The sequence below is a fragment of the Cavia porcellus genome, unplaced genomic scaffold (assembly GCF_034190915.1).
Source record: "Cavia porcellus strain 051 isolate PalLab524CR breed Dunkin Hartley unplaced genomic scaffold, mCavPor4.1 scaffold_1, whole genome shotgun sequence".
Lineage (NCBI taxonomy): Eukaryota > Metazoa > Chordata > Mammalia > Rodentia > Caviidae > Cavia > Cavia porcellus.
The window spans coordinates 206,389,137-206,400,020 of NW_026947484.1; the positions used below are offsets into that span (position 1 = coordinate 206,389,137).

Sequence of the window (10,884 nt, forward strand, 5' to 3'; positions counted from 1 at the left end):
TTGGTATGTGGAAAGACCAGAAAGGAGGCTGGCTTGTTTGGCTGTATTACAGTAAATACAATGGGCTCAGGTATGAGTTATTGTGAAGGTGGAGGGAAGATGAGGTATAGTAGAGGAAGAAAAGGGTGAAGAAAATGCAACTTTGTTTGCATTGTGATGGTAATCTATTGGAAAGTGGCCAGTTCTGATTCTGTTTGAAGATGTTCATTTCTGTTGCTTGGTAAGGATGGACCTTAGGATACCAAAGAGAATGCAATAGCACTAAGCTAATGGTTTAACAAACAGTCCTCAGTCACAGTGGTTTAGCATGACCAAACAATTCACTTTACAGGCCAGTACATGGATAGGGCAAGGCTTTACTCCTCATGGTCTCCGGAGGATTCAAACTCCTTTCATCATGTGATGTTCTTTCTTTGTATCTCAACACATGGCCTTCAAACTGTGCAGATAGACAAAGAATATGGATGGACAAACAGCAGTGACCAAAGGCAAAGAGTGTGGATGGATGATCACTAGTGATCCTGGAAGTGGCTGTCTAAAGACCATGTGCCCTGGGCAGGATTCAGTCATGTTGCTACAATTTAACTTCAAGAAAATATAAGAATAATTTCTGCTTTCTCTTTGCCACACAAGAATAAGCCCTGAGGTTGTTCAAGTAGCCCATGCAAAAGGCCATAATGATTTAGCCTATTTTTTCATGGAACAAATATTTATTGAACAATTTTTATGGAATAAACACTGTTCTATATACTAGCAACACAGTAGGGAATGAGAAAATTTCTGCCATCATAGAGCTTCTACCTTACTGAGAAACAGATTCAAAGAAAACTGAAGGCTCCACTCTACATATTTTTAAATAGTCAGCATTATAAAGCAAAATTAAAACAGAATATTGAAGATAGAGTGACAGTGAGTAGAGTAAAATACATTGTGTATGTGTACATATTAAATATATATATATACAAATTCACAAATGTCTGATCTCATTCAATGAATATGGCTTCCTTATTAAAGACCTTTAGAATGTTTATATATTAACCAATACATGCTCATTTTGACTGTAAAAACAGTTCCAGAAGACCATTTCCATTTAAATGATAGCCATCTTAAAAACACAAATTTGTTAAAAACACAACACTGTAATGAGATTTGTCCTCTTCTCCACCTTCTCTCATTTGTTGGACAGGATGCAGTAATAAGGTAATAATAAAGTTGCAGTAATAAGTAATAATCAGGTACTCAGATCAGTCTCCATTAAAATGTCAGTATCTTTTCTCCTGAGACCCATTTCAGGAGAAATATAGGTGTATTTCAGACTTCTGTAGTATGGGGGAGGGGAAATGTGTGCTTCTCAGATACCTAACTCTCTTGTATGCTGTGCTTTCCACCAGCAAAGACAGTGGCTTTCGTGTGTGTGTGTGTAGAGAGGGGTACTAATGAATCTATAATTATAATAAAATTATGGTATTCATAAACTCAAATATTTTGCTGATATTTAATGCCATGGTTTTAATAAATATTTATAAGTGATAAACGTATATATTTTTTTTTCTCTAGTCTCTGGTTTTTTTCCACTGGCTTTCTAATAAACATGGTTTTATTTTTGATGTCTTTTTACAACTGTAAGATTCTCAATGTGGTGGTTAAATATGATTCTACTAACTTGATTGACTTGAGACCAGGGAGTTGGTAGCCACACTTCTGGTTGTGTGTGTGTGTGTGTGTGTGTGTGTGGTGTTTGGGGGTCATGAAGACATCATCTTGAGTCTGATGTTGAGCACTTACTTTTCCTTCCCTGGAACTACTCCTTTGCTCTGCTTCCTGGTACCATGAGCTAAGAAATTTTGCTTCTCTACTCCTTTTTTCCATGAAATTCCTGCCTTGAAGCCAGCTGACCATGGACAGCACTCCCTTAAAACATTGTCCACATTGAGCTTCTCCTTTAAGTTGTTGATATTGCATATCATGTCTCAGTGACTGGAATCTTAGTGAATACCCTAAGTTTTAATGTGGAATAATGATGATAAAAGAAAAGGGACTTTGGAAGGGGAAAAAAGTATCTGGGAGAGCAAATGTAAGGTTTTTGTATGGAACTTTAGAAAAGAAAAATTCTCTTAAAGGGAAGCACAGAATCCTGGGCCCCAAATCTGTGAGTCTGCCATTGCCAGACAGAGAGCCTCACTGAGAACAAGCATTGCTAAGGCCCACCCTTTCAGGTCAGCACATCAAACAGCAATGGACTTTAGATAGAAAAGTTGGGGCAGCAAGAAGACAATACTGTATTCAGTGAAACTGAAATATTTGTAAACATTTAAATAAAATGCTGTGGAAGAAATTTCTGATAGATTCTGAACATATGAAGAAAGAAAAATGGAGGTTAATCCTGAGCTCTTCATAATTCATCTTTTAAGAAGCCAAATAAATATTTAGAATAAGAAGCACAGCTGTTTGTAACATGATAGATCAAAGCTTTGGTCAGCTTGCAGCTATTCATATAGCATTTACTGAACAAACAGTATTAGGGTGATTCTTGTTTGATTGTTTTAATTTGGTAGTAGAGGGAGAGGAAGACTCCTCTGATTCTATCTTAGGACTCTAGGAAAATTATGAGAGTAAGATTTTTGCAGTACTACCCCCTTACCCTTGGCAGCTCTGTCTCATCTCCTAAGCATGCTCCCCTTTGGCACCTCAGCTTCATAAGGTCTGAACTGCCTGGACTCCTCCCTGGAGATTCTTCTAATGTACTTTTTGTATCTGGTCCTGAATTGCCTAATGCATTTCCTTTCTCTTTCTTCCTCTATTTACAAAGCTTGCCCTACATTTGCAAATCAGTGAGAGCGGGCCAATAAAGGGACAACTGATTCGAGGGTTCTGTGTATAAAAATTTTTTTGATAACTCAAATGCATACCTTTTTAATGGAACTTTGGATCCATCAATAAAACGAGAAAATATGTACCAAATATTAAGGAAATTCCTAAATGTCAATTCTCTATTCTGGTCCTTTTGTTTGTTTGTTTTTATCAGTACCAGGGATTGAACTCACGACTGCCTGCTTGCAAGGCAGGCACTTATGCTGCTGAGCTAAACCCTCAGCCCCTAATTCTCTATTCTTAATATAAGGAGGTGAAATTAAAAAAAAATACTGCAGTATAGGGGGTATATTATTATGCACATTGAATGTCATATTTTAGATCTTGTGAGACACAGAATCAGGGTGCAGAAAATATATATGGGAGAAGCAGGTAATTTAAATACAATAGTGGGAAATTTCTCACGGTAGCACTCATAATCTTTTGCTTTCATGTCCCTTGAAGAAATAGAATCTGTGTTAACAGCTGTTTCCATGTTTCTGACAAAATTTTTTTTTGACCCTTTGTTACTTTATGCTAATACATTAGTTCAGGGTTCTAGAGCCCAGGAATGCCTAACATTTTACTCCAAATTTACTACATGTTTAAACTTCCTCTCCTCTTCCTTGAAATCCATGGAAGTTTAAATTCCATAATCTTTAGAAGTTTTTGTTTTGTTTATGAGTAGCTGGAAAGAATAACTTTTACAGGTTATATGTAAATTTAAAATGTCTTAGAAACTTTGCTTTGAAAGTTTTGCTTGTTATGCTTGTTTTAAAATCTCTGAATACCCAGGAAGAGAGTTACATGCAAATTTAGACCCCATTCACAAAACAAAGAAAGTAAATTAAAGGGAGCAAAGATTAGGTAGGAAATTAAAGCTGGGGCAAGCCAGGTTAAACCAATGGGGATAATCTGTCCTGAAACCAGAGCACAAGGGCAGAACACACTCCAGATTGACTGCAGCTCCTGGGCTGTGTAAGTGGGAACAATGGAAAAAGTGTCCATTTGAATTCTTCATTTATAACTGGTGCCAAACCAACTGAGTCATTGATAGGACAGTTTATATCTGGGGACCGGCCAAAGGAGCTTTTGATATGACAGCCATCCCAAATGCCTATTTGCATGAAGTGAGCATAAAAGAGAGACTGTGAATTCAACAGTCCAACCAGGTCTATTGCTAAACTTAAGAACAGAGAAGGTATCTCTTACAAGCCTTTTAAAGAGTGTTCTTCCTCAGGCTTTGAGGGATTGGGTCAGAGAAAGGGCGGGCTGAGGTGTCTTCTGTTTCCTCTTTAACCCAATGACATGTTCGCAGGGAATTTCTTCTAGTTTGCTGACAGGTCTTCTGTGACCTACCTATGTGTTTTCTGTGACCTGAGTAGAAGGAGACCTACAGTTGTCCAAGATGGCAACCAGACTCACTTGGACTGATGCTCTTCCATGGAGAAGCAATCTAGGATTTCCAGGTACAAAGCAGCGTAGCCATTAACCTCTGGGGTGCTGTCAGCCTTTCCATTCACATGCTCTATCTATAGAGCATACGTCTTTTCCATTTTAATAAATATACTTACCTCTTTCCTTTGTGTGTGCCTTGTCCAGTTCTTTATTTGGCACCCCAAGAACTTGGAAAGAATTAGTCTGGGACCCAATAGCCAATGACCTTAATACTCGTATTTTTACACACTCTTAACTGCGTAGGAAAAGGTGTTGCTTTTTTTAAAATATTGGTCAAGATTTTATCTTTTGAATTTTTTAGAGACTTCGACAATGTTCCTGGATAAATTGTATTTTTTTCTTTACAAGTTTCTTTGATGGATCTTAAAACACTTTACATGTATTATTAATAAGCAGTATAATTCAGTATTTATGTGTCCACATTGTTTTTGCCAGAGTGCATATCTTTTGTATTTTCAGTTTTATGGGAAACAGTTTTAATTTTTCTATTTTAGTTATCCATTTCTCACTTGCCTGCTGCAAATTTGGGATTTATGTTATGCTTCATTCAAGATTCTGTTATAAATTTCACTTTTCTTTAGACCCATCCTCCAAAATCCATCATCACTCATGTTATTGTTCTTTACACAGACATTTATCAATATTTGAAAGCTGAAATATTTGAATTTTATCTGTGAGTGCTCTCCAACTTAAAGATCACATCTAGTTTATTTCTAGTTGTGATTGTGCCTGCTCCTTCTGATTTGTCAATTGTCTGAGTATTTTATGAGTTTCACAAAACCACTTTACTTTGTGTTTTCTTATAAATAAGGAGTACTTCCAAATTACATACTAATTTTATGGACACTTAAAAAAGAAGCTTTCTGGAAAATGGTGTGATCTTTAGTAGCATTTTAAATGAACATTTGGAAATTAATGGCTACACTTAAAATACTGCTATACTTTAATCACTCAATGTGTTTGGCATTATATAAATTGCAGTAATTTCTTTAGTTCTTTTTTTTTTTTTTTTTTTTTTTTTTTTTTTTTTTTTTTGAGACAGGGTCTCTGGCCTTGAACTCACTATATAGCCCAGGCTGGCACTGAATCCATGGCAATCCTCCTGCTTCAGCTACAGAGTAATGGGACTACAGGCATGTGCCACCATACCTGGCCAAGCTGCAGTAATTTCTGCATAACAGTCATTTTTTGGAAAGAATTTTAGATAGTTGCTGCTATATGGTCATTGCAACAAAGGTAGGAAGCAAAGGAAAATAAAATAAAGTAAAACATCTATTTCCCTTTCAAGTAAGTAGTCATTATTAAGGTTTTAAGAGTCGTTTAGGCAGAAAAATAATGAGTTTGAGTCCAACCTGGACAACTTAATGCATACTTGTCTCAAAAAATCAACAGGACTAGTGATAGAGCTCAGTGCTAAAGTATTCCTGGGCTCTTTCCTCATCTCTCTCTCTCTCTCTCTCTCTCTCTCTCTCTCTCTCTCTCTCACACACACACACACACACAATTTTAGAATGCAGTATTGAAGTTTATTATTTTCTTTAAAAGTGAGGTCTTCATGAAATGAGATTCATGTATACCAATTGCTTTCCTTTAGCTGCCTCTATTTGAATTTATAGTATGGGGTGTTCCTGACCTATTTGTGAGATGTGTTTGTGGATGAAGAGACTGGTATGCAGAGTAACAAGTGCATGGAATGAAGCCAGTTGCACTGCGTTCTTATTCAGTGTGCATTTCGACATGACTTCCCTGTGTGAAGTGAGGAAGTGTGCTGAGGGAGTGGGAGATGCCAGGGAAGCAATGGTACATAGCATTGTAGCAAAGCAGCCTCTCCATTTGGAGGCTGGGTGGGCTATGACTCTGCCTGTGCCATCCCTAAGACTGTGAAATCAAAGTGTGAACTTGTATTGGTGTGTGAAGATCCTTAGGACGCAGCACATCTGCCAACTAGGATCTGGATCATGAGCTTACACTGACTCCACCCTGAAACAGGGGCATGTGACAGATTGACACCCAGATTGTGTTGCACTCTAGACAATGTGGACTGATTCGTCATGAATTTTGTGTGAGAATATTCCTAACTTATATTTTGCAAAGTGACTTTAGACTTGACAGGTAATACAGACACCAATGCTTTGAAAATGTCACAGTGAAGAACTGTTTCTTCAGACTTTTCTTCCAGCAAAATTTCATTATTCTAATCATTCAATTGCACAATAGAGAATCTACTACCTAGATAGATAGAACTATTTAGACACAGAAAATCTTTTTTTTTTTTAATACAACACACAGGCTGAGACAGCTCAAAAGCAAGGTGTCTCACTGGTCACCTTCCAGAGATCACACAGCCAGCACCGCACTCTGCTGTGCATTATGAAGCACAATTCATCTTGTTGATGTTACTCTGCATGGGATCTTTTTCTAGTGTTTTGAAATGAATCTTATTGGTCAGAAGCAATTGGACTAAGTGAATTCAATTTATTTTCCACTCTACAGGTGTTGTCTACTTTCAGTCTCCATGGGGAGGAACTTCTGGTAGGGGCACTTTTGTTTCTTCACTGAGATATGCAGCAGAGAAATTTCCACCTGAAGGCTGAGGAAGAAGGTCAAGAGGACAAGGGTCAGTTATGCTCAGAGATTAAAGACTATGCTCTTGTTTTAATGGAGAACCAATTTCATGACTGACAATAGCAAGATGAGAGGCTGAGCGGAGCACCTTCCCTCTCTTGTATGTATCTGGGGAATGAATTCAGACATAAGTCTCTTCTTCAATAAAGACTGAATTTCAAGTAACTCAATCAAATCCTCTGTGCTGATTAATTTAGAATCTACTGCTTAGCATGGTTTCAGTTTTAGTTTTATTCTAGAAAAAAAGTAAATTTGTTAGTACCAATAGATTTGCTTGTCTAACCATTTGCGGCCTTAATATATGGCAATCAAAATGGATTTAGATAAACTTTTATTTAGTGAAGAATTCCTGTAGAAAATAGCAAATAGCTATGCCAATTTTAATTGTATGCTGCTTTTCCCCCTAAATATTTATTACATCTCTGCGTTAGATTCCCTAACCTTGTGACCCCTCACTCTGAAGTAAAATCACTGGAGTATCTTAAGATATTTTAAATCTTTGAAGGAAGCCACAGTCTTGCACTAAATGAAGATATTCACAGTTTCACCTTTAGATCATGCTACATTCTTTTAGTATTTTTTTTTTTTGCAAATCAGTATTTATTGTAGTAAAAAACAAGCACCTCTGACAATATGGAAAGCAAATGGAGGATGCCAACGACTTCTTGCATTCCACAGTTTAGGAAGCTTTGGAGTGTCCATGAGTTGTACACTCCTGCTGATTGTGAAATTATATTCTTTTAAGTGCCTTTTCAAATGTCTGCTAAATTGCTAAAAAATAAATAATTGTTGCTTGGATCCAGTCTTAATAAATGTAATGCTATTTCTTTTGGGTCTAGTGGTGCCATGAAACAGTACTGAACTGCAGAGAGTGCTGAACCTGGAAAATTTGGATCGTTTGATTCGTATCACCAGTGTAGTGAAGATGGACCAGCTGATCAACATGTCCTATGAAGAAAAAATGGTGTTCAGTTTGGTTTCTTATTAGTTATTTTTAGCATCATTTTCCTTTTAAGATTATTTGTTTTGATAATAATGTCAAAGATCAAACAGATATATACTAGAATTTTCTTTGTCTTGTTCATAATGAAACATGATGCAATTTCAAGCATGTAATAAGCACAAGCAATAATTGTGCAGTGAGAAAACAAAAGTAGATAAATATTACTTACTCACAAACAATGGTTCCAAATTATGAAACTCCTTTAAATTCTCATTAGACTGTTTTATAATTAGAATTTTCCAAGAAATTTAGGCCATTGCCCAAATAAGCTTACATAAACAAATAAATAAACAACCTGTGTCTTCCTGCATGCCATTACCATGTTGTTTTGATGATGAAGAAATGCATACTTTATGTATGTCCTCACCTTATACCAAAAGGGCTATTACCTTTCGGCTATATGAGAAATTGCTAATTCCATCTTTTTTGTGGAACAGAGGAACAGTGTGCAAATATTCATTAAAAATAAAAGTGATGCATGTAAGAGATCAAAAGATAAATTACTCCAAATGATGTAAAATAAAAGGGAAACCTTCCTCCCCAAACCTGCAGCTCTCTTCCCCCAAGTGTGTCCTCTTCATACCATTATGTGCTGTGGCAGATCAACTCACTCATTTCTCCACTTTGTTGTTGTGATAGATGAAGGAAGTTCTCAGAAGGAAAAGCACATGGAAGGAATGTTTTTATGGATGGGTAGCATTCCATTATGTTATGCCCCACATTTTCTTTATCAATTTATGAATTGATAAATAATCAAGTTGTTTCCTTTTCTCATCTCTTATCAATATGGCTGCAGTGAACATGGGAATACAAATATCCTCTCAGGATACTGAGCTCATTTTCTTTGTACATAAATTCAGTAGTAGGATTGCTGAATCACAGGCTCATTGTGTGTTTTATTTTTTTGAGAAACATCCATACTGTTTTCCACAAAAGCAGCACTAATTTACATTCCTACCAACAATGTAGAAGGGTTCCTTACTTGTCAACCTCACCAAGACTTGTTATCTTTGGATTTTGATGTACCCATTCTTGCCAAGGTGAGGTGATATCATTTTGTCTCCATTTCCATTGTGACTTATATTGTTGAATATTTCTTTATATCCTTAAGTCTATGTCTTCTTTTGAAAAATATCTATTTAGATTTTTTATTGAGTTATGTCTTCTATAATCTAAATATTAATCCCTTATCAGATAAAATATTTTCTGGGATTCTGTAGGTTGTCTGTCCTCTCTGTTGGGAGATTGCTGGGAGAAGCTTTTTAGTTTATTATAATCCTGTTTGTCTACTTATGCTTTTGTTCCTTGTGCTTTGGGGGACCTTTAAAATTCTTGACTATTCCATTGGCTGGAGGCATTTCTTCAATATTTTTCATCTAGCACTATCATAGTTTTGGGTCTTAGCTTTGAAGTCTTTACATTTTGAGTTGATACTCGAATATGATGAAAGGAGGACTAGTTTCATTCCTCTGCATGTGAATATCCAATATAGCAAGAGAACAATTTTTAGGATGTGGATGAGGCAGGTGGTGATATAGATAGAAAATGGAGCATTAGTGGTTTTTAAGTTTAATGCTAAGAGAGGGCATTGCGGAATTATAACATTTAGAGATTTTGTTAAAATATAGATTGATTATGAAATTTCAGGTTTAAATACCTAGAATTAGAGGTGCTGTAAAACGTTATGTTTAAGATATCACATCTTAAGTAATATAAATTTCTGTGTATTTCTTTTCTTAAAATGATAGCCTAGGATATTCTATTTTGATACGTTAATAATGGAATAAGTCTTATGATCTCATTACATCTGTTCATCTTATCTACTTAAATTTGAACCACTCCACCTCAAATATTAGTGTATTTTATCTATACAAACACTTGTCATTAATTTTTTAATTTCACTAGTTCTTCAGATTATGGAGCAATTAGCATTGACCATTTATCTTTCAATGATTTTTTACTAAGCATAAAGTCAAAAGGGCTTAAGATAGCTAAAGACCTGAGGTATCAAACCGTTTTCCAATGTTTAATATTTTTCTACTATGTAGCTACAGATAATCTGCTAGCTATTAATGGACCAGGATTGGTGAATGCAAAGATTACAGTTGTCCTGATACCTGAGAATTTCAATTTATTGTAAGGCTCTCAAACTTGTCCTATAATTGAGAATTTTAATTTATTATAAGTCTCTCAAACTTTACTGTTTATGATTACTCCTCAGACTGCTTGTTAGGAGTATAGGTTCTTAGAATTCATTCAGGGCTTTGGATTTAGTAGTCTGGGGTAAAGATACACATTTCTACAAGCATATTCTTCATGACTACAAAGCAAAAGGTCTTCATGTTGTTAAGTGCTGGCTTATTGGATCACATGCACTAGGTTTATTCTCTTTCCTTTCCCTCTTCTGCCTATTTCTATTCTATTGAAAGAAAATTTTTAGGGATTTAACACATAGAAAGTACATATTTCTGTATAGGGGTTTTAGTTTGAAATAGCAAAAAAAAAAGTAACTTTTGACGATTTAAAGGAGAACAGGAATAAACTAAAGAGGATTACATAGCTCAGAATTCTTCTGAGAAGGCTGGGAAATCAGGCTTAAAGGCTAAAAAACTGAAAGAAGCAACACCCCAAATTAACTCAGAGTGGCTATAGAAGATAAGCCATTGCTGAATTCCTGGGACAGATTAGACAACACCCCCAATTCTAGGCTCTAGAAGGTGTCTCCAGAAGCCGGCTCCTGCTACCCAGCCTTGCTCAGAAGTCTTGTTGTAATGCTGTCACTCTCCGTAAGCAGGATGACTTTAGGAAAAACCCCTGTGCTGTTACCTGTGGGACCTATTTTACCGGATTGGTTCTAAAACCAGCCTGTGTCATCTGATTGGCAGAGCTCTTAGTCTGTGCCATGTTCCAGGGAAACAGCTGGTTTCGACAGTGCAAAGTATTCTCTT

At 36.2% G+C, this 10,884-nt stretch overlaps 1 long non-coding RNA gene across 2 annotated transcripts; it reads left to right on the forward strand.

The window, feature by feature from the left end:
* Positions 1–3,212: 3,212 nt before the first annotated feature.
* On the forward strand, positions 3,213–8,002 carry LOC134474383 (uncharacterized). Of its 2 annotated transcripts, none has more exons than XR_010045229.1 (3): positions 3,213–4,319; positions 6,802–7,033; positions 7,773–8,002. It is a non-coding gene; the product is annotated as an uncharacterized LOC134474383 (long non-coding RNA). The 2 variants fall into 2 exon arrangements; XR_010045232.1 differs by lacking the exon at positions 3,213–4,319 and adding an exon at positions 5,340–5,544.
* Positions 8,003–10,884: the final 2,882 nt, after the last annotated feature.